The 26,628-nt window shown below is 41.4% G+C and overlaps 1 protein-coding gene across 3 annotated transcripts in view; it reads left to right on the top strand.

Annotated features, from left to right (window-relative positions):
* Nucleotides 1-11,492: 11,492 nt before the first annotated feature.
* The window catches only part of PELI1 (pellino E3 ubiquitin protein ligase 1), a 56,609-nt gene continuing 41,473 nt past the window's right edge, over nucleotides 11,493-26,628 (top strand). For 2 of the 3 annotated variants that reach the window (XM_075535361.1, XM_075535360.1), the window contains exon 1: nucleotides 11,493-11,862. The gene's annotated coding sequence lies outside the window, so the exon portion shown is untranslated. The remainder of the gene's footprint in view (nucleotides 11,863-26,628) is intronic. The other variant, XM_075535358.1, reaches the window with a different exon arrangement.

The raw sequence follows: 26,628 nt of genomic DNA, 5'->3' as shown, positions 1-26,628 counted from the left end.
GTAAAGTAGAGGGTCGTTGAAAAAGAAGACGCTCAATGAGATGGAGGGACACAGTGGCTGAGCAACAGGCTCAAGCACAGGAATGGTGTGAGGATGGCTCGGGACAGGGCAGTGTCTCCATCTATGGCACATGGACTCACTGTGAGTCAGAGTGAATTTGACAGCATCGAACACCAACAACAACAACATAGCTCTTCCATGCGTCTCCATGTATATCTTTGGAAGATTTTTGTAAGAAAAAGCTCTTAAATAATACATCTCTCAGAAGCTGAAAAGCCCAGGATGGCTAAGTATAACCACATGGTTGAAACTGTATGTATGTTAATGCGAGATGCTGATTTTATCTGGGGTGTTACATGGGTGGGAGCAGTATCCTAGACTAGTAACACGAGAAGGGGCTGTGTGGTGACTCAAGTTGGGCTCTGGGACTTTGTACAGTGACACAACGGGTGGAGATGTGAGGAGCTGAGCTTAAGATGTAACTGTGGAGGTAGGACAAGCAGGAGGAGCCGCGAGATGAGTAACGCAGGATGTGAAACTGCCTGGGGGAATTGTTAGAAGAGAATTGAAGTACTACCAGTCCTGGGGAGTCCCTGGATGGTGCAAACGGCTTGTTTGACTCCTCCAAAGGCTGGAGGTATGAATCCTCCCAGAGGTGCCTTGGAAGAAAGGCCTGGCTACCTGTCCACCCACACCCTCAAACCAACATTGAAAACCCGAGAGAGCAGTTTTGCCATGAGTTGGAGTCAAATCAGCTCTTCACCTCGGCCAATTCAAGAGAGCTGGTTAGGAAGGGGCAGTCCTCACAACGGCAGCACCCAAGCATGAGAACCGTGTTAGCGGGGTCCAGGGCTCCTACAGAGACAGAAAGCAGGATGGTTTAGCGCTCCCTTTCCTTACGACAGGAACTCGGAGTACTAGAGGGAGGTCGCAAGGGAGGCTTGAGCTACAGCTAGACAGGCTACACATTGGGCTGCTGAGCACAAGGTGAGCAGTTTGAAACCAGTGGCTCCCCAGGAGAAAGATGAGGTTTCCTGCCTCTGCCCTCTGGGGTCGCTGTGAGTGAGAGTTTAGTTTGGTTTGGGACATGCCTGGGGTCTGAGAGAGGAAAAGAGAGTGTCATGAGCCAACTATAGTCAGTTGGTGCCTTTAACTCTTCCCATTCTACCCTTGCCCCCTGCATTTCCTGTCAGTGTGAGTTCCTTCTGCACCCACCCTGCAGAGAGGGTAAGGGGCAGCAGTCAGCGCAGTCCTTGTTGCCTGAAGCCCCAATGAAGTCACATCTGAGAATCAGATGCGATCCTGAAAGTATCGGTAACAAGCTTATGAAAAGAAAAACTCCCAGGTAGAATCGAAATTGTTCTTCTCATTATTCCCACTAGTCCCCAAACACACGTCTGAGCAAAAACACCCTTACAATGTCACTGTCTTTATCTCTTTCCTGGATTGTCATCTTTGTGAGGCTTGAGACAATGACCTATTAGTTAATGCTTGTATTCGTTGATATACACGTATAGTAAGTATTTGATGGAATGAGGAATGAATGAAACTTGAGATACAGAAAATAAGCAATTTTAGGGACAGAACATAAGTCATCGCCTCATGAGATTTCCACTTTTCTCATTAAGTAATGTATCTTAAAGCTGCAAAGTAACTGCTTGAGGACCTATTTGTTACACTTGGGAAACAAGGGCCGCATTCTTGGCAATACAAGAATACTCCTTTAGAACATTAATATTTTAACTAGCTTGTTTTTGACATTTTCCAAATATATCTAAAATGTCAGAGTCGGCATTTGGGACCTGCAAATCTTTTTGAGTGAAAGCCCAGGCCTTCAACTCGTGTGCCATTCACAGGTTTAAAATAGGAACATGTTCCGTGTTGGCTATGAGCTATTTGGAGCCTTTGAGGACATTAGGAGAGAATAGCTTCATTTTGTGGAAGAATATTAGAAAATAAGGGTTCTGAAAGATAGCCTGTTTATTATTTGAATATTACAATGAATGTATGCATATGCACGCGCCTGTGCACATATGTGCGCAGGCGCGTGCGCATACACACACACACACACATATGCAGTTTAGAAGCCAAATTGTGCCTTTCTGATCTCTAAGGAAGGTGTGCCTGGAATTTTTAGTGAAAAACAACTTTTAGCACACATGAATTAATATAATTATTTGCCAGAACAAAATATTCAAAATTAAGGTTAAACATGAAAAGCTGTCTTCCTTTGCTACAGATGAAACATTTCTAATAAAAGGAAAAAAAGAGTTTGCAACAGTTTATCCCTGTCGCAAGATTGTACCAAATTTTCTCTGCATCATTTACTAACTAATTAGTTTTATACTAACAAATGGGATTTATTGCATGATATTTCAAAGGAAGGTATCAATTTTGTGATTTTTGTTATTGTTATCCATGTCCTAAAAATACAATTTTCACGCCCAAGCCAGTGGAGTAGAAACAGTTTTACTTGATTTTGATATGAAATTTTAGTTGATTTTGATATGAAGGAGATGTATTCATGTATTAAAATTTACTGAATGACTTCCTCAGATCACAAACTTTAAATTGTACATCAGAAACCAGTTGCCATTGAATTGATTCCACCTCATTCCAACCTCATGTCTCTAAAAGTATAACTTTGCTCCATGTGGGTTTTCAACGGCTGTGATCTTTCAGAAGTAGAGCTTCAGACTTTCTGCAAGTGGATTTCAACCGCCAACCTTTGGGCAAGTTGTTTAAGGAATTCAAAACACCTACGTATCTTAGTCTCCCAGGATCCACTTTCTTATTAAAATGATTAGGCAGTTGAGCATGCCAATTTTTAAACTACATCTAAGCAACAAAGGAGTGGCTGCTTTGGTCAATGAAATGAAAGTATTAAACTGGGAATCGAGCAGGTGAGCAGCCCGAGCAGGTGGTAATTGGAGACACAGTTACTTCCCATGACCTAACTACCCTGAATTCAAAAGACTGAAGAGTCTGATAAGTCATACAGAACTGTATGGTGGATGTAAAATCAAAACTAAAAAAAAAAACTACATAGGAAATAAGTCTCCAGAAAACTCCCTCTATCTTCAATTAAGGGATAGGAAGAAAGTGGTCACCAACAGCTGACTTTGAAGAGACGAGTGTAGGAGGTCAAAGACGTAAATCTGACTTGAACAGTTGAAACTTTCAGTACATTCCCTCTATAATGCACGCTGGACCTTATCTGGTTTCCTCCGTTCTCTGTATCTTTGGTGTTGTATTGTTTTCTTTGGTGTTTGTTTGCCCATATTAGGATGTCTCTGAGAGGTGTGATGTCATTGGAGGTCACCCTCTTGAAGTTGTACTATATGTTTTTCCATTTTTCAACATATAAAATGCAGGTTTGATGAACCTATAGAAATACCAAATAGAGTGAGGGTTTTATTTTTGGGGGGTGGGAGAGGGGTCCAGTGGTGGAGGGGGTTGAAGGGAAGAGGATGTCAAGGGGTCCATGTTAAAAAAGAATGTTTGGAAACTGATTGCGGTACCAATTGTACAATTCTGCTAGACGTGATTGGACGATATGATGTGTATTAGTTTTTTTAAAAACACAATATTTAAATGAAGGCCAACTTGATTCCCTCCACTTAACTTTGGAGATTAAACCACAAAGTACGTCTAAATTGTGGTTCATCACTCCTACTATTATGGTTCAGTCACAACATAATATCTTGACAATATGGTATGCAAAACATTTATGTGTATCTTCTCATTCAAGAAAAACAAATTGAACTAATATAAATGATGTTCATTGAAAAGATAAACTAGCCCTGTGCGGGACCAGCCTCCACAACTGAATGGGCCCAAGGAGCGGTTGTTTAACTGAAGGATAAATTAAAGAAACATCAGACAAGGCATGTAAGGCCTTGCTCATCTCTCCCATAGAGACTGGAACCAGAGAAGAGATGAATGTATTCTCTCACAAGCTTATATAATCTCAGGTATGCAAGCCACATCATACACATATGTAACAGGAAGGGGATATATTAGAGGCACACACATAACAGGAAGATACACAGTAACAAGATGGGCGGATTCTAAAGTTAAGGTGGCAGTTTAACCTTGGTTGTCTCTGATCTGAGCTGGCTTGACTTTAGGTGTCTCTGAGCTCTTCTCCAGAGGAGTAATCTATGATTCTTATCAGAAGGGAGTAGGCCCTACTTAGGGTGGGGAGTAGGCCCTACTTAGGGTGGGGTGATTGCTCTTGATGGCAGACACCTTCAGGCAAATAGCCTTCAAGCAGTTAACCTTCAAGCATATATGAGGGGTACCCCCCAAATACAGGAATTACACTGGGTGGACCAGAGCTTTTGTAGAACGCATTGTCCTGCTAGGCAAAGCATCGAGCCTCCAGCAACTCGCTCTGAGTTAGTGCACCCACTGGCATTGACTGGGAAGGTTCTTTCTGGTCACAGTGAATTTTTTTCATAAAAGCAGCTTCACTCGAACTTCATTTTTTGTGATGGTCGATTTAAGAGAACAATGTGCGGCTGTGAAATTTAGTTTCCTGCTCAGGAAAAATTGCCGCAGAAACTGTTGTGATGTTGAACACAGCTTACAAGGACAGCGCTATGGGAAAAACTCAAATGTGAGAGTGGTTTTCTCATTTCCAAAAAGCTGAAATGTTGATGACAAACCTCAATCTGGACATCTATCAAAGTCCCAAATGAATGAAAATGTCTACTTGTAGTTCATTTTGAGTTCATTCCACTAGATCAGACTGTTAATCAAGCTTTCTATTTAGAGGTTCTGAAAAGATTGCCTAATAGTGTCAACAAAAAAAGGCCTGGTTTGTGGCAGACAGGGGACTGGTTTTGCCATCGCGACAATGCACCTGCTCATGCAGCCATCTCAGTGTGCCAGTTTTTGGTAAAAGATAGCATGCCTCTCTTGCCCCACACACTTTACTCACCGGACCTCACTCCATGTGACTTCTATTTTCTTCCTAGAATGAAGAAGAACACAAAAGGACAGTGATTTGATGACTTAGAAGTAGTGAAGAAAAAACTGAGGGAGGTGCTGTTAGGTAGGCTAGTGTAGGACTAGGGAATGTCCATTAACGCATGCCCAGAGAGCCAAGCTACGGAAACAAAGGAGTGGTACTGCACATGCTCAGAGGTTCAGTTTTCCCGCAGGTAGGCATGGGTGGACCACCCCTGATCGACCCCATTGGCTGAACAGAATTCACCTGGCCTAGGTGGGCCAATCCAGGTTTAGCGCCCACCCATGCCATCCATACAGATGAGTTTGAAAAATGTTTCCAAGAATGGAATTGCAGGCTTGACAAATGTAGTAAGTGTAATGGAGAGTACTTTGAAAGTGATAAGGTACTTTTGTTTTAAAAAATTTAAATAGCTTTGAGGAAAAAAATCCGTTTTTTTTTTTCTTTTGGGGGAATACCCCCTCGTATAGTAGCAACCATGTGCCTGCAAGGAGCACCTTCAAATGGGCATTATTATGAGGCACATCGTGGGGAACAACTTTAGTTAGGAGCATGTGGATGCCTCTCCAACTCACAAGCGTCTTCCTCCACCAGAATTGGCCTCCCAGACTCCTGAAATGTGAGCGTAGAGAACTTGTCCGCATACACTCTCATCCCGGTTCTCAGTTTCTCCCTTAAGCCCTGGAATTTCAGTGGCAAGAATATGAACTCCGGAAGTCTGCAACATTGAGGTGCATTTACAATAACCATTTTTAGTCTATTAATCGCTAAGTCCATCAACTGGCTTTGTTTCTGTTGAGTGACTTTACTGCTGCTGCCTACTGACATTATTTTCCTGCCTCTTTGTAGATTTAGCCATTTCGGGGCTAGGTGAAAGACATAAGCAAGTGGACCTGGTTAAAAGGCTGGTGATGTTTCATTGCTTTTAAAAATGCTGTATGTTTCTTGGCAGGAAAGTAAATTACTTTTGAGTTTGTTTAATCTCTTGAAGTCCCAGTGTGTGGTGGGTTAAGTTTCGGGCCGATAATCACAAGGTCTATAGTTCAAACTCATCAGCCACTCCATGCTGAAGAGTTGCAACTTCAGAAACCCTCAGCAGCAGCTCTACTCTATCTTTAAAGGTAGTTGGGAGTCAGAATCGACTCATTATCAGTGGGTTTTATGGTGAGTCTAGGAGCCCAGGAGGCATCGTGGGCTGCTAACGACAAGGTCAGCAGCGTGGAACCAAATCTGCTCTCCAAGAGAAAGGCTTTCTATTCCCATTATAATCTCAGACACCCACAGGGGCAGTTCTAACTTATCCTGTAGGGTAGGGTCATTATGAGTTGGAATCAACTCAATGGCAGAGAGCTTGAGTTTCCATTTGAGGGTTCATTTTGTCTCATATGTAAGGCTCAGTTTCTTTGGAATGTTCCATATATTCAGGGAAATCGTTTTCCTCTGTCTGAAGACACCTTGAATAATTCCCAGAACCATGTGGGGTTCTAATAATTGTTCTTCCTGCAGCTATTTTTGCCCAGCCTCCTGTTGTTTCATCCTCATTCTCCCCATGTGTAAACTGTGTCCATGCCCACAATTCTTTCTCTGCGTAGCTCCTCCTTTCTGGAAATCTGACCTGCAGATTCTAATCACTTTGGTTTCCTTGAACCCTCATCTGTGTCTCCTCAACTCAGCAAGGCTGCTAACCGCCAGGTTGCAGGTTCAAACCCACCAGCTACTCCAAGGGAGAAAAAGGAGACTGTCAACTTCCCTAAAGATTTATAGTTGCAGGGTCGCTATGAACTGGCAGTGAGTTTGATTTTGGTTTTCTTGGCACTGTGGTTTGGAAATTGCTCCTGATAGAATGCCTGGAAGTTATTAGGACTCGCCTCATTTTTTTTTCTCACTCTCTCTCTTATCAGATATCACAGACAGACCTGCACTGCCTGTTACTTCATGTCTACACATTTCCTGGGGCTTGTCCATTTTTTTCTAATTGTTTATAGTGGGTTGATACTCAGATCCTGTTACTCTCTCATGTCTGGAAGGAGAAGATGACTCATACTTTTCAGTCCTTTAGATTTATTTTTCCCCCAATAGTTTTATTGGCACATAAATGACATATCATAGAATTGAATAGTTCAGTCGTTCAATCATATCAAGGGGAGTTTTACAATCACCACCACATCCATCTTAGAGCCTACTCCCACCCCATGGTTAAATCTCCCCTAAACTGAGTTGTGAAATCACAATCAGTTCTAGCACTCCCTTCCCTCTCCCCCCTTCATTGTTTACTCCCAAATCCCCTTTCCCTCCCTATCACTCATCCCCGACCCCTGCATTCCCTATAACGCCTTGTATCAGTTATTATCATTATGCATCGACTCCTCCTGTGCTTCACAGCTAGGAAACCCAACAGAAAACAATGAAAACAAATCACACTAAGGTGGTAAGGATAAGGCAGATCATTATTAGTATAAAGACAAAAATACAAATAATGAGTAAGAGGGAAAAGATCCTCATCAACATTCAAAAAGCCAGGGAAGAAATTTCTGTCATGGAACAATTAAGAGATACTTACCCTCCCAGTACAAATGCAGGTCATGTCTATAAGGAGGTCAACTGGTGAAATAATGAGTTTGATCCACCATAATCAAGATTACAATGGTCTCTACCTGATAGTAAAGCTGTCCAGGACTCTTGCTTTAGCTAGAGCCAATCTGCCAGCAGCTCAGTCTGACTAGATACTCTGCAGGTGGGCTTTGGGCTCCCACTGTCATCCATAGCCTTCTCCAAATTGGGTGTCCATAATTTTAGCTCTGGTACTTTTCACCATATTTGAATTTGTAACTGTCACCCTTGGATCACACAAGCTGATGTGCTGCTTCTGTGTGGACTTAGTTGACCCATTGCTCAGATGGCTGCTTGTTTGAAATCAAGCCTTTAAGACCCCAGACACAATTCTGATTGATAGCCGGGCACCATCTGCTTTCTTCACACACTTTGTTGGGGCACCCTTATCTTCAGTAATCATTTCCTGAAGGTATGGAGCAGAGCCATGATGTAAGAATTAATTGTTCGTAAGTTGGAGCTAGGATTTAGTGTGAGCCCAGAACTCATTCCTGAATCTTTTTTTGTTGTTGCTTTAACTTGGGAATTAATACATGTCATATCATTCCATAGTTTGATCATGTCCAACATAATCAGCCCTCTATATTTGAATAAGTAGCAAGCTAGACTTCAGTACAAGTGGCTCTGCCTTCTGATCTGAACTACGAACACTCTCACTGCAGCCAGGGGTTGCCACCTTAATTATGAGATCCTAGGGAAGGGAGGAGGGAGAGGCCGGGACAGCCAGGGAAGGAAGGTCACTGCTGCAATCTCACCAGCCACTCTGATGGAGAAAGATGAAGCAAAGTCTTGAAAACACTATCGGGACTCGTCATAAATCCCTATGCATGGGAATTGACCTACATAATTGCGGTGGATTTGGTTTTTGGTAAACCAAAACAAACCCAAACCCACAGCTACCAAGTCCATTCTGACTCATAGTGGCCCTGAGGCCTGAGTAGAATGCCTCATGGGATTTCCCAAGCTGTAAATCTTGATGAAAGCCAACTGCCTCTTCTTTCTCCTACTGAGTAGCTACTGGGTTTAAACTGACCACCTTTCAGGTAACAGCCCAACACTCCACCCACTCTACCACCAGGATGTCTAAAGGAACTGAAGGGGCCAACCAACAGGGCTTTATCTGGTGGTCTTTAACTTCCTTTTTTTTAACAGTGAGTATGGTCATACTGACGTGAACTAGCTGAATCCCAATTCTACTCTTTCTTTCTATTTTATTTTCATGATCTTCCTGCCTACTCTTTATGTGCGGTATTTTCCAGGGTACTCATGGACTCCTCCTTTTCAGCTGTGCATTCTGTCCCTGCTAAGCCTGTCTATCCTATCATTTCAACAACCATCTAGATGGTGTTAGTTTTCACTAAGGTCTTCTGTTCAGACCCCTTGCGTAACACATAGACACTCTTGACTTGTTTCTGTGGCAGATATTGTGGTCCCCTCATTGGTATCTGTTCCGCTTTCTGTATCTTTTCATTTGGAGATCTCCTCCTTACCATATATGGTACTCTGAATTTGGGGGCATCTAGGATCCCTGGTGGTGTAGTGGTTATGCATTAGGCTGAGATCTGCATGGTTGTCACTTCAGAACCGCTAGCAGCTCTAAGAGAGAAAGACTGGCCTTTCTATTCCCTGTAACAGTTACAGTCTCAGAAACCCACCAGGTGATGGGCATTACTACAAGTCAGCGTTGACTGGATAGCAGTGAGTTTGGTTTTGGTTTGGAGAAATAAAGCCTATATCTTAGTCCTAATATAATTAGCCTAACATTCTCCTTGCTACCCTTTTCAGTTTAGGTGTAGACATGCGCCTCAATTACTGGGCCTTCCAAGGGTTTTCTTTCTGGAAGACTTGTCTTCTGGTCTCTGTGTGGACCTTGATGGGCAGACAGTCACAGGAGTTGCTGGCAGCCATTGTATGAAACGAACCAATAATAAGGAAAGAAATATAAGGAGCCACACCAAAACATGGTTCTTAATGACATCGCTGGGCTGTTGAATCAACCTGCCTTATAGTTTGCCTTTTCACTGGACTTTTGATTCTGATACGACAATAAAATTTTTTATTGCTTAAGTTAGTTTAAAGTTGGGTTTTCTGTTGCATGCCAACAAAAGCATCATAATTGACCACTTTTCTTCACCTTCCATCACCACCCCCAGAACTGGCAATTATACCCAGCCAAGTGTTTGTTTTTTGTTTTTAATGAGTGAATAATTATGTGGATCTGCAGGCATAAGGATTTCTGATCTTGAGACTGTTTGAAAAGCTTAACTTTCTCTGCTCCAAATTGTAGTTCTAATTTAAAAACACTGGTCTTTTTCTTCCAGAGTACGGGGAGTCTATGTAGCCAGAGAGGGAAAACAAAAAGGCTTAGGTCAGGACCTTCAGCCCTCAGAAGATCAAGTAATGCATCTAATTCTTCAACACCCTGACGGGTGGCCTGTTCGCTCCCGGTTGCCCAGTGTGGCTGCATTTAAAAGTTCATCATGCCAGTAGAAATGAAACTTTGCAAATAAACTTATATAAACAACTATACATGCAATGACATATATGCCAAATTTTCAACTTTCCAGTAATCTTTTGAATGTAAAGCTACTTTATAAAATTTGTATATCTTTAAAAAGACAGGCCTTAAAATGAAAACAATCTTGCTCTTACCTTAAAATTACCAAATAAATAAATAAAAATCCCTCCCCAAGGGAGGGGGGAAAAAGAGGACCTGATGCAAAGGGCTTAAGTGGAGAGCAAATGCTTTGAAAATCATGAGGGCAAAGAATGTATAGATGTGCTTTACACAATTGATGTATGTATGGATTGTGATAAGAGTTGTACAAGTCCCTAATAAAATGTTTAAAAAACAAACAAACAAAAAATAATCCTTCCCAAACACAAAAACTCACTGCCATTGAGTTGATCCCAATGCACAGCCATCCTAAAGGGCAGAGTGGAACTGACCTCCAACACCCCACCCCTATGGGTTTCCTGAACCTTCAAGTCGTGCACTAATGGAGACATGAAATTAACATGGGATTCTTACAGTGTATTATAGCTGTATCTAACAATCTTATAACCTAACTTATAACCACTATATTTCTGTAAGTCTGAGCACAGAAGCTTGTGTTTCAGATAGAGGGAATTTAAGCCCGGGAAAAGGGCAGAAAATTCAGCAGCAGGGGAGACTGCAGAGCGTGCAGGATGATCCATTTCATTGGTTATTTGAGTGGCGAGGATAGAAGTTGAGGGTGGAGAGAAGAGGACTTGCTAAGAGCAGGATCCCTCACAGACGAGACAGACAGTCCACTCATTATTGAGTTCCGTTCCTGTCTTTCAATCTAATTTGTATGCAAATCAGAACAATTAGGTACAACTCTCAAATGTTGGTCTTAGTAGGCAGTATATAGTGTACTATAAAGATTTTTAGGCAGAAAAAGCATTAAAGAAACACATTCAGATACACTAAAACATTTTAAACATGATAATGCTTTGATGCGCATCCCTGAGTAGTGTTCATTTGTTGTAAGCCATTGCATGTACCTCAAATTATAATATTAATCGGCTTGACATTGTCGGTACATAATTCTGGGTTGTTTGTAAGTTGGAAGTTTGTAACCTTTAATACAAAACCGGGCCCTGTTTGGTGAGTGAACAGCCGCTTTCACTGAAGGAGCTCCCCCAGGTCAACGTGTTGGTCGCCATGGGAACAACGGGGGCCAAGCGTTCTTCCGCTGGGCATGCGCCGTGCAAGGCGAGCGCTGGAAGGGTCCCAACAATGTAGCCTTTTTCTTGTCAGCCCGAGAACTACAACTCCCGAGATCCCTCTGGGCATGCCGGGCCGCCCACCGCCGTGGCCCTGCCCCGACACCTCCCTCTGGCCCCGCCTTCCCACTTGTCCCCGCCCCTCCCACCGAGTGTGTGTCAGTGACCCAGAGGCGGTGTGAGGCGGAGGGGACCGTCGGGGGGCGCCGCCGCCGCCGCCTCCTCCTCCAGCAAGCAGCAGCCGCAGCAGCAGCAGCCACAGCCGCCTCGCCTCGCCTCGCGATTGGATTTGTCCCGAGCCCTCCGGGAGCGCGCCACAAAGCGGGCCCTGCGCCTCTTGTCCGCCCGCGGCTCCTCAGCGCTAGGCTCCGCGGTGAACTTCCCCTCGCCGGGCTTGGCCGGCTGGCGTGGTCGGCGGCGGCGGCACGCCGGGCTGTCTCCTCGCGCCCACGGCGCACACACTTCCCCCGCTCCCTCGGGGTCTCGGGGGGGGGCCGTGCAGGGATTCCGGCGCCGGCAGTCGTCCGGTGAGTGTGGCGGCAGCCGCGGCGGGAGGGACCGCGGCGGGGCGGGCGAGGGGTGCGGGGTAGGCGGGCGCGCAACTTCCTCGGCGCCGGCGTCTCGGGTCCGGGCGCCCCATTTGCGGCGCCCGCGCCGGAGGGAGCGCCTTTGTCAGGAGCGGGCCCGGCGCGCCCTCCCCCACCGCGGGCGGCCGACTGACTCGGAGCCCGGCGCCCCCCGCGCTCCCGCGCCCGGCCGACCCCGCGCCGCCGAGCGGGCGGCTCCGCGGAGGGAGAGAGAAATGAAAGAAACAAAGGGCCGTGGGTTTTCCTTTTGTTTGTGCGGATCTGAGAACTTCTCTCCTTCCTTACATAACGCAGACTTCCAAGTTAGTCATTCTTTTTATTTGTTCGGATGGTTGTCCCCGTCGCTACGTGGCTCTCGCATCGCCTTTCATCTCGGCATTTTTACAAACACTAATTAATGACACCTCCGGGGCCCTGCGCGAAGCAAGTTAAGAAGCCAGTTTCCGTAAGTGGGTAAACTGAGGTCCCGGAGAGCCCTTTAATTGATGGATACCCTTGATCTTCTGAGCCGAGTGCCCGAAGCCCTGAAAGCATTTATGAGTAATAACGCGTTCTCCAGTGCCCGGTGGAGGAGTTGAGGATGCTCATTTTACTGGCACGGCCACTGAAGTCTGAAAGAAGTCTGGGTAATGGTTAGGTAGTTAAAACAATATTTTTTCTTGAGAGTGTTTTCAACCCTGAAACCGCACAGGCCTACGGAAACATGCTCCGAGCCGGAAAAATATTGTAAATCAGAAACTCACCATTTACCTTAATTTTTGCATGTGCAAGTCGAGGCAAGAGAGCAGTAATGGGGGCAAAGAGAGCTATTTTTAAATGTCCACTTAGCTGATTTTAATCATGGGAATGTGTGGGTTTTAACAGCACCAACGGCCTTCCCCTAGTTTGGTTATCAAATTGGTTATTAGCAAATAGTTCCAGATGTACGATCAGATTCTGGCTGTGCCAAGGGCTGAATGAAGCTCTAGGTGTGTAAGAAAGGGTCTTCTATATGTTTTAGATTCAAAGGAAGTTTACTTTTTCTTGTTTTGCAAAATGTTGCTAGTTTTTATGGCAGCAGATCTTTTGTTTCCAAACTGGCCTTGCCTGTTTTCCACATTGCATATGCATTACTTTTATAATTAAAGAGAAATGTTAGCTTTGGGGCTTAGTGGAGGTTTTTTTGTTGTTTCTATTTGCTCAGTAGTGTGAGTTTAGCACTTCTAATGGTGAAGATTCAGTTCTTCTGTTTGGGTTCATGATAGGTTTTGTTTATCCCTGACAGAAAAATGTGATCAGGTTTACGTATCTCAAAACAGCATCATGATTGTAGAGAGAAGCAAGGGGAAAAGAGTCATAACCCACTGCTGCCCCATTGATTGAGACATAGAGACACTTTAGGACAGTAGAACTTCTCCTTAAGGTTTGCCAGCAGACTACCGCTTTCTTTTTTCTGGGGTTCAACGACCCACCTTTCCGTTAGCCCCCCAGCACTTGGCCACTATGCCCAGTAGAGCATATAAGTTCCTCTTACTTTGTATTCTCCCCAACAGCCTTTCTGGAATAAAAGACTCAACTCTGAGGACAAGTATGTTTTGTGGTGGAACAAAACTGGAAGGAACCAGAAATTAAAATCCAGTATTGTGTTTACTAGTTGTTTTTTTGTCTTGAGGCGACTAACGATGTGAATGGTAGTATCAAGACGTACCTTTCGCTTATCCTAAATGCTGCTTCTGTTTTATTTTGCGTTATCTAGTTGTCCCCCTCCGCCCCCCACTAGATTGTAGACTCTGGTGGTGGCAATCAGAAAAGAAATAGCATTTGTTACGTTGGTAATTCTCCCCATACCTCCAACCTGTTCCCTTTCTCTACTAATCTGAGAGAGATCTTGAAATTAAAACACCAGTTGGAAAAATAGAACAGTTAAATGTGTGTGAAAAGTTGCATGTAGTGAACTGATTATGATGTCTCATCTAATAAATTTGCAGCTCTTAACGAGGAAACTCATGTAGGTTTTTATTAGCGAGGTAGAAGTGCTATAATGTATGAGTAGTATTTATTGAAAGAAAAATGTGAGCTGTAGATTGCTTCTTAGTGGCATACTTGGGGGGTGGAAGGTATGGAGAGACCTATGATCTCGTTAAAATTAGCAGTGAAGTGATTTTACTGTGGGTGATGTTGAACCTTTTTAATTTTTTTCCCAGCGTTCACAGACCAGATTTACCAGAGAAACTTGTACTTTAAGGAAGCTCCTATTTACACCGTGTCTTTGCAACTGGAGTCCAAAGACTGGACTTAGGGTTGACTGGTGTGCATTCTCGCCTTGGAGGGTTCCTTATCTCTTAATGCAGCAGTTCTCAACCCGAGGGTCGGACGACCCTTTCACAGGGTCGCCTAATACATCCTGAAGAACAGATATGTACAGGACAATTCATAACAGTAGCAAAATGACAGTGATGAGGTAGCAATAAAAATAATTTAGTGGTTGGGGGTCGCCACCACATGAGAACCTGTATTAAAGGGTCGCGGCGTTAGGAAGGTTGAGAACCACTCACTGCCCTCAAGGAAATGACTGCAGAGTGCAGTGGGGATACTGCTAAGTGCTGCTGAGACAGATTTCAAGTGGAAGCATAAGTATGTTTCCACTTGACTTTGTTCAGCTGCCTTTCAGGTTGTCATAATGTCGCTTGCATAATAAGAGTTCTGTCGTTTCAGGATATGCATGGCTGCGGTTGTCCAGAAGGTCAGGGCTGTGGTACTTCTGCTTTGTGGACAACTATTACCGTATATATTCATGTGTAAGCTGAGTTTTTCCGGCATATTTTTACTGCAGTTTTTGTGGTAAAATTAGGTCCCTCCGCTGATATTTAGGTTGACTTATACTTGAGTATATATGGTATTTTTTAGACAGACGTTTCTCTAGTTGACATTTTAAAGCCCAAAGACTTCGAATGAGATATATCTTTCTTACCACAGTGCATCAATGTAGAACTAGCCTGGTTTTAATTGCGTCAGGAAAGTGGATGGAGTACTGTACTGCATATGTATTTAACTGAGTATAATAAGATTTTAAAATGACAAATAACATGATGGCACGGAAGGTAGTCATAGGAATTTCTTTGTGAAAGTTGGGCTGTTCCAAAAGCTGTTGTAAAAGGAAAGACAAAAAAGAGTGGATAAAACATATTTAAGACCAGAGGAAGGAAGGAAACCTGATGAAGATGTTTGTTACAAGTACAGTATCTGGCAGCCTTTTCATATGGGACAGGATTCTAGCTGAAGTCTGCAAACATGGCATTCATTCCACGAAGCACTTTTCTGTGTATAGATTTTCAGCCTTCTCTAGGATCCCTCTAAATATATACAGGGAAAGTAAATAGAAGTCAGTCTTTCAAGGGATCTGGGTTGTTGCACATTGTTTTTAACACTAGTGGTGGTGGTGTTTATTGTTTTTCTCTGTAAAGTTGACTTCTGAGGAGAAAAATTATCCCAGACTTAGCTTGGGGACCTCAAGACCAGAATGATTGGTGACTGAAAGATCTGGATACGATTTCAAGTTCTAGCATTTTCATGTTCCCATAAATAGATCTTTGCTTTAAACATTTTTTCCTTCCAGAGGTTGAAAATAATTTCCTAGCATACTACATGTGTTGTTAGATCTGGGTGAGTGGGCTCCGGTTCATGGTGACCTCGTGTACAATCAAAGGGAACTTGTTGCCCGCTCCTGTGCCATGTTCACAGTCATTGGGATCCTGAATCCACTGCTGTGTGTCACATAGGGACTCCTCTTTTCAGCACTTTCTCAGACAATATTCTGTTGTGATTCATAGTTTTTCTTGGGAGTTTTTCTTTTGGGAGTGTATTGTTGGGCCTTTGGACCTAGTCCGCCTTGCCCTAGAAGCTCAGCTGAAACTTGTCTACCATGGGTGTCCTGCAGGTATTTGACATGCCAGTGGCATAACTTCCAGTATCACAGATGCACACAAGTTCCCCGTAAGATAGACTGACAGATGGTGAATGCTGTAAACTTAGCAGGACCTGGCTGCTGCTGCTCTTGTTATTGATTATAAATTAATTTACAAGGAATTAAGGGAAAGCCCAAAATTTCTTGAGCAAATGTCAGAGATGTTTTTTCATTTCAATAGAAATGTCTTGGTTTTTTTTTTGTTTGTTTGTTTGTTTCGATAGACATAATCCATGAGTATCTGATTGAGCCTATTAATTAGCAGTTACCTACAGAAATAAGCTTAGATGGTCAGATGATTTCAAAAATACGTATTGTTATTCTAAGAAGAGCTGATTGTGATTTCAGAGTCTCAGGCAAAGTTGTTTAGATTTTTTTTGCCATTTTTTTGCCACATTAAACTTCATTTTGGAGAGTCATTCTGGATAGTCTCATCCTGTAATACTTTTACAGAAAATTAAAACATGTTGCTGATGCCTAAACTTAAGGAAAATCCTAACATTTATCATTCCTCTCTCAATTAATCATAAACATTCATGTATTTAAAAACAAGTATAATTCAATACATATGTAATATACTTCCTCTTCAAAGAATCTGTTGCTTTTTTTTTTTTAATATATTGAACCTCTTGGGATGTTGTTAATTTTAAAAGTATGTAGTACCCAAGTTTCCCATCGTCTTCCGCCATTTCTTTCCAATTATTTTCTTGGCTGCAGTTTGTTTTTTCCCTTAAATTATCCAAACTAAGCTAGTAAATGTTTAAATATACTTGACAAGAAGTTCAGTCAGTACTTTATCATGCTAAATTTCATCATAGAAGGGGCATTAAAAGCTGTCTTGGCGATAGAATTATACTTTTAAAAAAGTTTTTAAATGGCTAAAACAAGTATCAGAAGCTTATTGACTCTGTTTCTAAGCCCTCCACTACTTACTAAAAGGTCGGCAGTTCATGGCCACTACCCCCTCCATGAGAGAAAGATGTGGCAGTCTGCTTTCATGAAGATTACAGCCTTGGAAACCCTGTGAAGCAGCTCCGCTCTGTCCTACAGAGTCACTCTGAATTGGAATCAACTCAGAAGCACCCAGCAGCAGCAAACACATAAACTCACATGCATATAAAGGAAAACAACAATAAAGAGACTCTGAGGGATACAAGAGGTACTAGGGGAGATGTAGTTTTAAAATGTAGTCAGAAGGACCTTTAAAAGATGAGGGAGAAAATCACCTAAATCTTTGAGCAAATCATCCTGAGAGCGGAAGGCCCTGAGACTCGGCATGGCTAGAATGCAAGAAACTACAAGAACACCAGTGTGGTTGGGTTAGAGTGAGTAGGAGAGAGTAAAAGGAAATAAAGTCAGAAGTAGGACAGGTAGAAAAGATCAGATTGTGTAGGGCCATCTTTGCTGTAGAGTAAGAATATGTATTTCCATGCTTAACTGGAATAAGTATTCTGAGAGTAGTCATTCTAGAAGCTGTGTACTTACCCCAACAGCAATACCATTTTACCCGCTCCTCCCTTAAGGACATGGTTTGCCAAAGACCAGGTCCTTCTGTGAAAATCAGTGTTAAGCAAAAATGGAGGATGGCTACATCGTTAGTCAGCTGATAAATTACATCGTTACACAACTGCCAAACTACTGAGAACTGTGGCCCAGCCAAACTGACACAATCTTAACTCTCACAGCCAATGTTAACTTGTGTACTTCAGCAATTGTTATTCCCATATGTAATTACCAGATAGTTAATGTGCAAATTGGACTTTTTAAAAAAACTACTGTTGTACATGCAAAATGTCAGATAATGAGATAGTTGGTAAGTGAGGAGAGAGAGTATTACAAATACAGTAAAATTTGTCAACACCAAGTCTTGGGTAACCTAAACCTTGAAACTGGCCAGAGAAGGAAAATCATCTATTTTCCACTAAAACTAGTCGTATAGAAAAGTGGGAAGTAATACACACCATGTCAAAAGTGGAAGACTTGCAGGACTCAGAAAATAAAACAAATCCTCTCTGGCTCTCACAGGTTCACTGTATGGATTTTTAAAACTTTTTTGACCTTTTAAGCCAGTTTAAGAGCCATGCATGAAAATAAATCATTACTTTATATTTGGTGGTTGTTTTTAAGAAAAAGGGGCAGGAGATACCACATGATCTCTTTTAAAATCAGATGTGACTCAGGATTTTGAAAAAAGAAATTAGGAAATAACTTCAAGCTATTTCTGAAAATCATGATACACCCATAGACTAAGGAAGAGTTTTAATAATGTTCTAGACAGTTGGGTCATCAGAACCTTCCAGAATGACTAGTGTGGAAGGAAGAAAACGAATTTGGATGTTTATTCCTATGATGATAGATTACCAAAAACACAAAATCATGCAAATTTCTTTTTTTTAATCATTTTATTAGGGGCACATACAACTCATCACAATCCATACATATATCAATAGTATAAAGCACATTTGTACATTCATTGCCCTCATCATTCTCAAAACATTTTCTCTCCACGTAAGCCCATGGCATCAGCTCCTCATTTTTAATACTTGATCAAAATTGTCATTGTAGATATGTTTCACATCCAGAATTGGAGAGATGGTATATACAATGTAACGAAATTGTGCGACTTTAGTGCTATGACATAGCATTGGGGAAACAGAAAAACCAGCATACCTTTAGTCCAAATGTCAAGTCATCTTGTATTATGCTTTATTTTTCTCTCAAGTAATTGTTTCAAGAATATTACTGATTTTTGTCTTCATAGTGTTTCATTAAAATTATAGAAAATTAGAGTCCCATCTAAATATTTTGAAAGTCCACTCCAAAAGGGGTGGGGGTAGGGATATAAATGTCGACCATTTTATTTTATTTTTGTCTTCTGCTCATGGGATATATATATATGGAATGGTCTTGTAAAAATAATATACCAGCTCATTCTTTATAGGAATAATTTTTGCATAATGTAAAACTTACTTTAGTGCCTTCTACCCTGCTAATAATAGTGAATAAAGAAAACTTTCTTTTTCTAGTCAATATTTTATCACGTGACCATTAAGGTTAAAACTATATAACAGGATAAGGAAAACTTTATTAGTAAACATCTTTTCAGTGGATTTTTAGGAATCTTAGGGTTTGTTTGTTTGTTTATTTTCATTCACTGAGTTTTTGTTTTCTCCACTCTCCTTTGGTATCTTGGGTTCAAGATTGAAGAGATACATTAACATTGTATAATTTCCCATACTGTGCAAACTGTAAGGATTGAACTGCTAGACTGGATTGCTTAATATGCTTTAAACATTAGGCCATTAGCATGGAGCCACAGACCCAAGTTTAATTCCTGGACTTTACATTAACTCTGAAACATTTGAGCAACGTTTCATTCATCTGTAAAATCAAAACAGCAATCATTTTTCATGAAAGACTTGAATTGCATTTCTATTCTGTACTAAGTGTGGCTCCTTTTAGAAATAGTCTATTGACTTGGTGATAGGATTATGAATCTGTTTTCCCTTTTCATTTTTGTGAAATAAATAACTTAAGATACAAGAAGACTGACATGAATCAGAACAAAGGGGAAGGAGCTAGAGTAATAGAAAGAAAAAATGGCTCTTGCAAGTAGCAAACATGGTCATGGATAATTTGTGACTTGTATCTACATGAGAATCTGACTTAATTGCTAAGAATCGTTCTATAAATTAAGCAAAGAGGAAAACAATGTAGCTTCCATTTAAAGAAAAGATGCTTTGTAAGATGAGCCTCTTATGTGGCATGTTGACTTAAATATTGTTACTTGCTATCTAGTCTGTTCTGACGCATGGTGACCCTGTGTGATAGAAAGTCAGGTTTTCTTGGTTGTAATCTTTAATGGAAGCTAGTCATCAGGCCTTTTTCCACCCTGGTACCACTGGCTAGTAGTTGAACACAAACTTTTTGCACCACCTAGGCACCTTGAGAAGGAGCACTGGTGCTGTAGTGGGCTGCACGTGCTGCTAACTAGGTGGGCAGTGGTTTGAACTCAGCAGCCGCTCTGCCAGAGAAAAGTAAGGCTGGCTAATCCTGTAAATCAGTGGTTCTCAACCTTCCTAATGCCGTGACCCTTTAATAAAGTTAATTCCTTGTTGTGGTGACCCCCCCCACCATAAAATTATTTTCATTGCTACTTCATCATAATTTTGCTACTGTTATGAATTTTGCTACTGTTATGAATATTTTGCTACTGTTATGAATTGGGTGACCCCTGTGAAAGGGTCGTTCAACCCCCAAAGGGGTTGCAACCCACAGGTTGAGAACCACTGCTGTAAATATTTAAGTCTTGGAAACACAAAGTTGTAATTCTTCTCAGTCGTAGCGTTGCTATGACTCAAAGATAACTTGATGGTGGTAAATTTGAATGAAGGACTTTGACTAAGATATTATATCATGAAAAAAAACTATACTTAATTTTGAAATTAAGTTGAAGTAATTAACATTTGAAAGTTCGGGTTTATTGCTCAAGCTCTGTATACTTTTGCAACAACAGGTTCTAAGTAATCTTTTCAGCTTACACATTACAAGATGTTCATAATTCTATGTTCCTGCCTCTCACACTTGGATTATCTTCTACTAGCTCTTTGTTAATGGAGGCTTTGTGGTATAGTTGGAAGGAGCATTGTAAGTGTGGTGGTTACATGGTGGGCTGTGATCTGGAAGGTCAACAGTTCGAAAACACCAGCTGCTCCTTGGGAGAAAGACAGGGAGCCCTGACTGTGCAGTGCTTACACATCAGGCTATAATCCACTTGGTCAAAAGTTCAAAACCACCAGCATTTCCATGGGAGAAAGCCTGGGCTTTCTACTCCTGTCAACAGTTACAGTCTGGAACTTACAGGAGAAGTTCTACCCTGACTTACAGGGCAGCTTTGACTCAATGGCATTGAGTGTGTTTGGTGACATAGTGGTTATGAGTTGGGCTTTGGTCTGCAAGTCCTGCAGTTTGAAATCACCAGGCTCTCCTCAGGAGAAAGACAGGCTTTTATACTTCTATAGAGGTACAGTCTCGGAAACTCACAGGGACAGTTCTGCCCTGTTCTATACGGTAGCCATGAGTCAGAATTGACTCAAAGGCAGTGAGTGAGTTCTTTATGGTCCTCTGTCAACCTATTTGCACCCAAGTGCACAACGGTTTCCACCCTTGTCTTCCATGTCTATCCTAATAAAGCAAACTCAGAATGAATCAATGGCCTTAAACAAGTAACATGTATATGGCAAGGGTTCCACCTATTTTTCCTGCTTGTGCATTATGTACGATCTCCATTGACTCTGTCTGCGTATATGTGTGTGTTTTCTGGTGCAGATGGTGTTCCATCAGGCAGCCATTAAGAGTGACTATTTGATTATCTTTTGTTTCAATAATGCAGTACTTTTGAACTTAGTATTGTAGAAGAAGGAGGCCTGGTAGCATGCCATTAAGTTAAGTGAAAAAGTTGGAGGTGGGACCCTGGTGTGGCATTCTACTTCTTCATTTACAGCCTTGGAAACCCTGTAAAACAAAAACAAACTCATTGTCATCAAGTCAATTCCAACTCATAGCAACCTTGTAAGGACAGAGTTATAATGTCCCTTTGAGTTTCTAAGACTTTTTATCTTTACAGGAGTCGACAGCCTCATCTCTGTCTGGTGGAGAAGGTAGAGGGTGCAAACCTCTGACCTTGTGATTAGCAGCTCAATGCTTATCCCACTCTGCCACCAGAGCTCCCTCGGAAACCCTGTGGGGCAGTTCCCTTCTGGGGATGGGAATGTAGGAAACTATAATTGACTCTGATTTGAGAGCCTCATGAGAATCCTTCCAGAATTTATACCTAACCAGCAACATTTAATAGTAGAATTAACAGCCTAATAAAATTTCGAAAGCTGTTTTTAGCTCTTGATACTGGTGGTTATCTTCTCTAGAAACATCAAGCAGTTGGGGCCTGTAACGCTATAATCCCAAACGTTACGTAATTGGGGAAAATGTCATTTGAACTTCTGTTGAGCTTCTTTTTGACAGCCAAGGGAAAGGATTAAAAAGATCATTAAGGTTGGCAAAGAAGTTTGTAACTTGTCCTTTCTTTAGCAGTGGATTATGAAGAGATCGACTCTGATTTTTTGCTAGTTGGCACATTGCTACCATCTACCATTTGTCGTGCTCAGCCCATCAGTTGGCTCAATCTTTAGAAGGCACAGCTAATTTCATTATCAATAAGCGAAAACCATTTGAGGTGCTTTGTTGGTTCTTCAAAACCTTAGCACTGTATTCTTGGTTCTTGGCAGATACCATCCCTAGTACTTCATGTTCCTCTGGGCTTATGCCAGATTTAATGAGCTGCGTGTACTAGAAGCACTAAAGCTGATTTTTTGTTGTTTTAGACTACAGTTAATGTTACGGATTCTTCTTTGAATTGGTTCTCACTGTTGTTAGCTACTATCGAGTTGGCCCTGACTCCTAGTGACCTCATGGAACAAAACACTGCCCCTTCCTGTGCCCCAACCCCCACAGTCACTTAGGCTTCAGATCATTGTGATCCATAAGCTTGGTATTGGCTGACACTGGAGAGTAGATTGCCAGGCCTTTCTTCCATTTGAAAGCCGCAGAAGCCAGTTCAGTAACATAGCATCATGCAACCTTGCACAGACCGAGGGGTGGTGGTGGTGGATAAGGTGCATTGCCTAGTAATGAAGCCTGAGTTTAATTCTACCTGCATTTGGGAGATAGAATTCTACCACCTGTCGATACTTTCAATTTACCAGCAAAGTCCAGTACTTCAAGATTACATAACTACTTAAGTTTATCATTCATGTGGGGTGGGAGGAGGAAGGTGCAAAAAATGTGCATTGTAAAGCCATCCTTGCTTCTAATTAGACACCACAGCCCTATAGGCAGGCTTTCATATATCAGAAAGCTTTTAAAATTTACTTACTGTATTGTAAATTTCACTTACAAAGGTGAGTCATTTTCTAAGCTAGTCCTATCAGTTCACTGTAAGAACTATGAAGGGGTTCTGAAACTGGCTAATATAGAGCAGATCTGTAACTTCTGGTTCCATACACTGTTTTCCCCCTTAATTCTTCACTGACTCATGCAGTAAAAAGAAAATTACATTTTGCTAAAGCCTTTTTGCTTGTGTGTCTTTTTAGAAACAGTGTGTCAGAATTTATTTGCAAATAGCTCTTTAAAGACCAACCTTTTAAGGTGTTAGCCAGACTTTGTACCTAAAACTATCTTTAAAATGGCTTCCAAAAAGAATTTGCTGGGTTTCAGAACTGAGTAGGCCGTTAATGATTCAGTAGGCCCCCTCACATTTTCCTCCCACCCCTTAAATTGAAAGCTCCTTCATAGCATCTAGGTACCCTGAGTCATCACAGCTCAACTTATAAAGAAGAATTGTCATATGGAAGAACGCATCATGAAGTAAAATTGGCAGAAAACAATCTGAATCAGAGATCATTCATTGATCACCATGATACTAAGCCTAGAGGTCTGGGACTTTGTTTAAACCTTTGAATGTGCTTACCCACATGCTTTCTATTAGAGGACTTATACATTGGTGTTTATCTTCAGTTAAATTTCAATAGGTTTTCATTTCTGGGGAGAGGGGAAGGGCAGGTGCATGGGGTTGAAAAGTAATCTCTGGTAAGCACTTTACTTACCATTCCATCCACCACCCGCTCTGTGGAGACATCAGTGTCAGTTTCGTTCCATAATAAGGAGGGACAGCCCAGGAAACCTATGGGGCAGTTCTCTGTCCTACAGGATCACTGTGAGTCCGAATGGGCTTGACTGCAATGGGTATGGGTTTCTTTCTCTTATTTAATTACGTGAAAAGTATTTTTAACTTAACAAAAGGTATATAAATGCATTGGAGAGTAGAGGTAGCAGCGTAGAGGTTAGCATTCACAGGAGTCGGACCCAGTGTTGTGGTCCATTCATTTAGGATATGCCCTCAGATATATAACTTGACCTCTCTGGCCTTGGTTTCCTTACCTTTACAGGGTCAGCACCTCAACCACCCTCCCTCTTTGAACCCCTTGGCAAATAGAGCTGACAACTGACCCCACAGCAGTTTCACATTCTTTGATACAGCTGTGTCAGCAGTTATGTGATTGACAGTCAAGATGAAATCTATTTTTCATCCCAACCTTATAAGGTCTCTTCCAGCACCAAGATTTTAAATAATTTGCCTATAAAAGCATCTGTGTATTCTTTGTGAGTCGTCTTTTACTGTTTAAATTCAAGGATTCTTTACAGTCAAAGAGAGTATGTTTATGTTTCCTGAAGAGATACTAAAAGTAAATGATTAAGGAAAATTCATGGGGTACTCAGAGTTCAAAATGGAGTAAAGCCAGATTAAAATACTTAGTGATAACTTGATTTAAACTCAGTTCCTGATCTCTCTCACTTTATGAACTTTAATGTTTTTAAATAATCCTTGGACCACTTTTCCTTATCTTTCCTAATAGAGGAAAAGATTCAGCAAAGAATATAATCCCAAGAAATGTTAGTGCTGAGAAAAGATTTTCAGTGAATGAAAATAGAGCTCAAACCCACTTGGACCTTTTTTAAGACAGCTGAAGATATACTTTTTATTTAACACCCTAAATGTTTTATGGCAGAAATCTCCGATTAGTGAAATTCAAAATGATGTGCCCATTGAGAAGGCACAGAAAGAAACAGCAAATACTGGACTGAGAGCCAAGGAATCGGAGCTTTAGCTGGGCAAGTTGTTTTTGCTTGTTTTACCTGATTAGTGTCTTTATCTACATAATTGTAAATGGAATTACCAATCTGAAGAACTCCAGTAAAAACAGTAACCTTTATTGAGCTGCTATCATGTGCTAGACATTGTTTAATTCCCATAACAACCATATCAGATAGGTTATTGAGAGGTGATAAAGTGAATGGGGTTCCAAATAGAGATTCTTGACCAAGATTGTGCAAGTTCCAGTCCCAGGTGTCATTTCTACCACTTATTAGCTATGTGATGGTAAGCAAGCTACTGAATTGATATGGGCTTTGGGTTTCCTCATCTATAACGAAAGAAGTTTGCTTATCTCCCAATAGTATTATTAGGACTTAAAGAATTAATAGGTAACCCCAAACCAAACTCACTGCCACCGAGTCAGTTCTGATTCTGAATAACCCTACAGGACAGAGTAGAACTTTCCCTTTGGGTTTCCATGACTATGTCTTTGCAGGAGCAAACAGACTCATCTTTCTCCCTCAGAGCTGCTGGGAAGTTTGAACTGCTGACGTTGCAGTTACTAGCCCAACTCATAACCCATTTGAAAAAAACAACTAGCTCTTATGATATGAGCTATCTATATGTTAATTACTGTTGTTATTATTTACTGTTGCCTTAAGTTTTTAGTGAGGAAGCTGGCCCTCTTCTAAATGATGGTGCTAGGAGCTAAACCTAGTTCGACTGCATAAACCACTGCCATCAAGTCAATTCATAGTGACCTTCAGGGCAGAGTAGAACTGCACCTTAGGGCTTCTGAGACCCAATGTTTATGGGAGCAGACAGTCTCACTTCCCATCACCAGAGCACCTTAGTCTGGCAACAGAACTCTTCTTACCATTGTGTTTTATTTCATCCCAAGTACTAATAATCGGTCTCAATCGTCTTGCTTATAGATTCCATTTAATGGTCTCAATGTGATCATAGTATTGTAACACATTCCAGTGCTCACAGCTTTTTTTAAAAAAAACTGTTCTTGAATTGTAGATTCTGTTCAGAATATCTAAACTAAGCAGGTGTGAAGTCCATTTCAATACTATCTGAGAAGCACAAGGATTACATTTTAACCTTAGTTTATGTCTATGGCTTTATTGCCCCTCCACCCCCCTCTTGTTAGATGTTAAGTCCTCAGAATCCCTAGAAAGTAGAAGTACTACTTTTATTTTGTGACTCTCAGTGACTTAAGTCGTTGTGATTTACTTCTTTTGCTGAATGTTTTCAGAATATCATATGCATTTAGCATGCCTAAAGTCAATATTTTTATGAATATGATTGTCTCATTTTAGATTATGTAGTGATGTGCCTATTAAAAGTCCAAGATATTTCGATTTCCAGGGAGTTTTCCTGTGAATTTGATCAGCTGCTTTTTGAATAGAACTTTGATTTTAGTATTTTGATGCCTTTGTATTAGATTTTGTCTGTTGCTGAATCTGCTAATTTTATAAGTATTTGTCTCTGACACTCATTTAGACTTATAGTAAAAAGAATATCTGGTTACTATTTAAAGCTTCTGTAAGTGATTTGTACCCCCACCCCCTTCCCAGTTACTTGTTACTTTCTTTTTTTCCATTGTGGATGTTATATTTCTTTGTGGCAAAACTTTTCCTTTGTATTAAGATAATATAAAGTCAGACCATATAAATGATCTAGCCTTTGAGCTTGGAGGAAAGGGAAAACTATCGAGGAGGGTGAACTTTGAAAAACCAGAATCATTTGAGGAGGAAAGTGGTTTTTAAATCCTATTTGTGGAGTAGAATCAGTGTAACTTAATAGATTCATTCTTAGGGAAACAAATACACTTGAAGTAGCTGGCATATCAGTTCAGGCTCTTTCTATTGTGACAGAAATGGCAACTCAAATTGGCTTAAACGAGCAAGGGAAGTTCAGTGTGTAGTGTAACTTGTCCAGTCAGTGTGACTTCGAGGGTGGCTCCAGGTACAGCTCACACAATGTTGTCAGGACTCATTTTCTGGATGTTTCTGAGTGTATTTCCTGTGTATTGGTTTATTCTCCA

Source organism: Tenrec ecaudatus, chromosome 17 (genome assembly GCF_050624435.1).
Source record: "Tenrec ecaudatus isolate mTenEca1 chromosome 17, mTenEca1.hap1, whole genome shotgun sequence".
Taxonomy (NCBI): domain Eukaryota; kingdom Metazoa; phylum Chordata; class Mammalia; order Afrosoricida; family Tenrecidae; genus Tenrec; species Tenrec ecaudatus.
The sequence above is the reverse complement of the archived record's forward strand: the minus strand, read 5'-3'. Positions and strand labels throughout refer to the sequence as shown.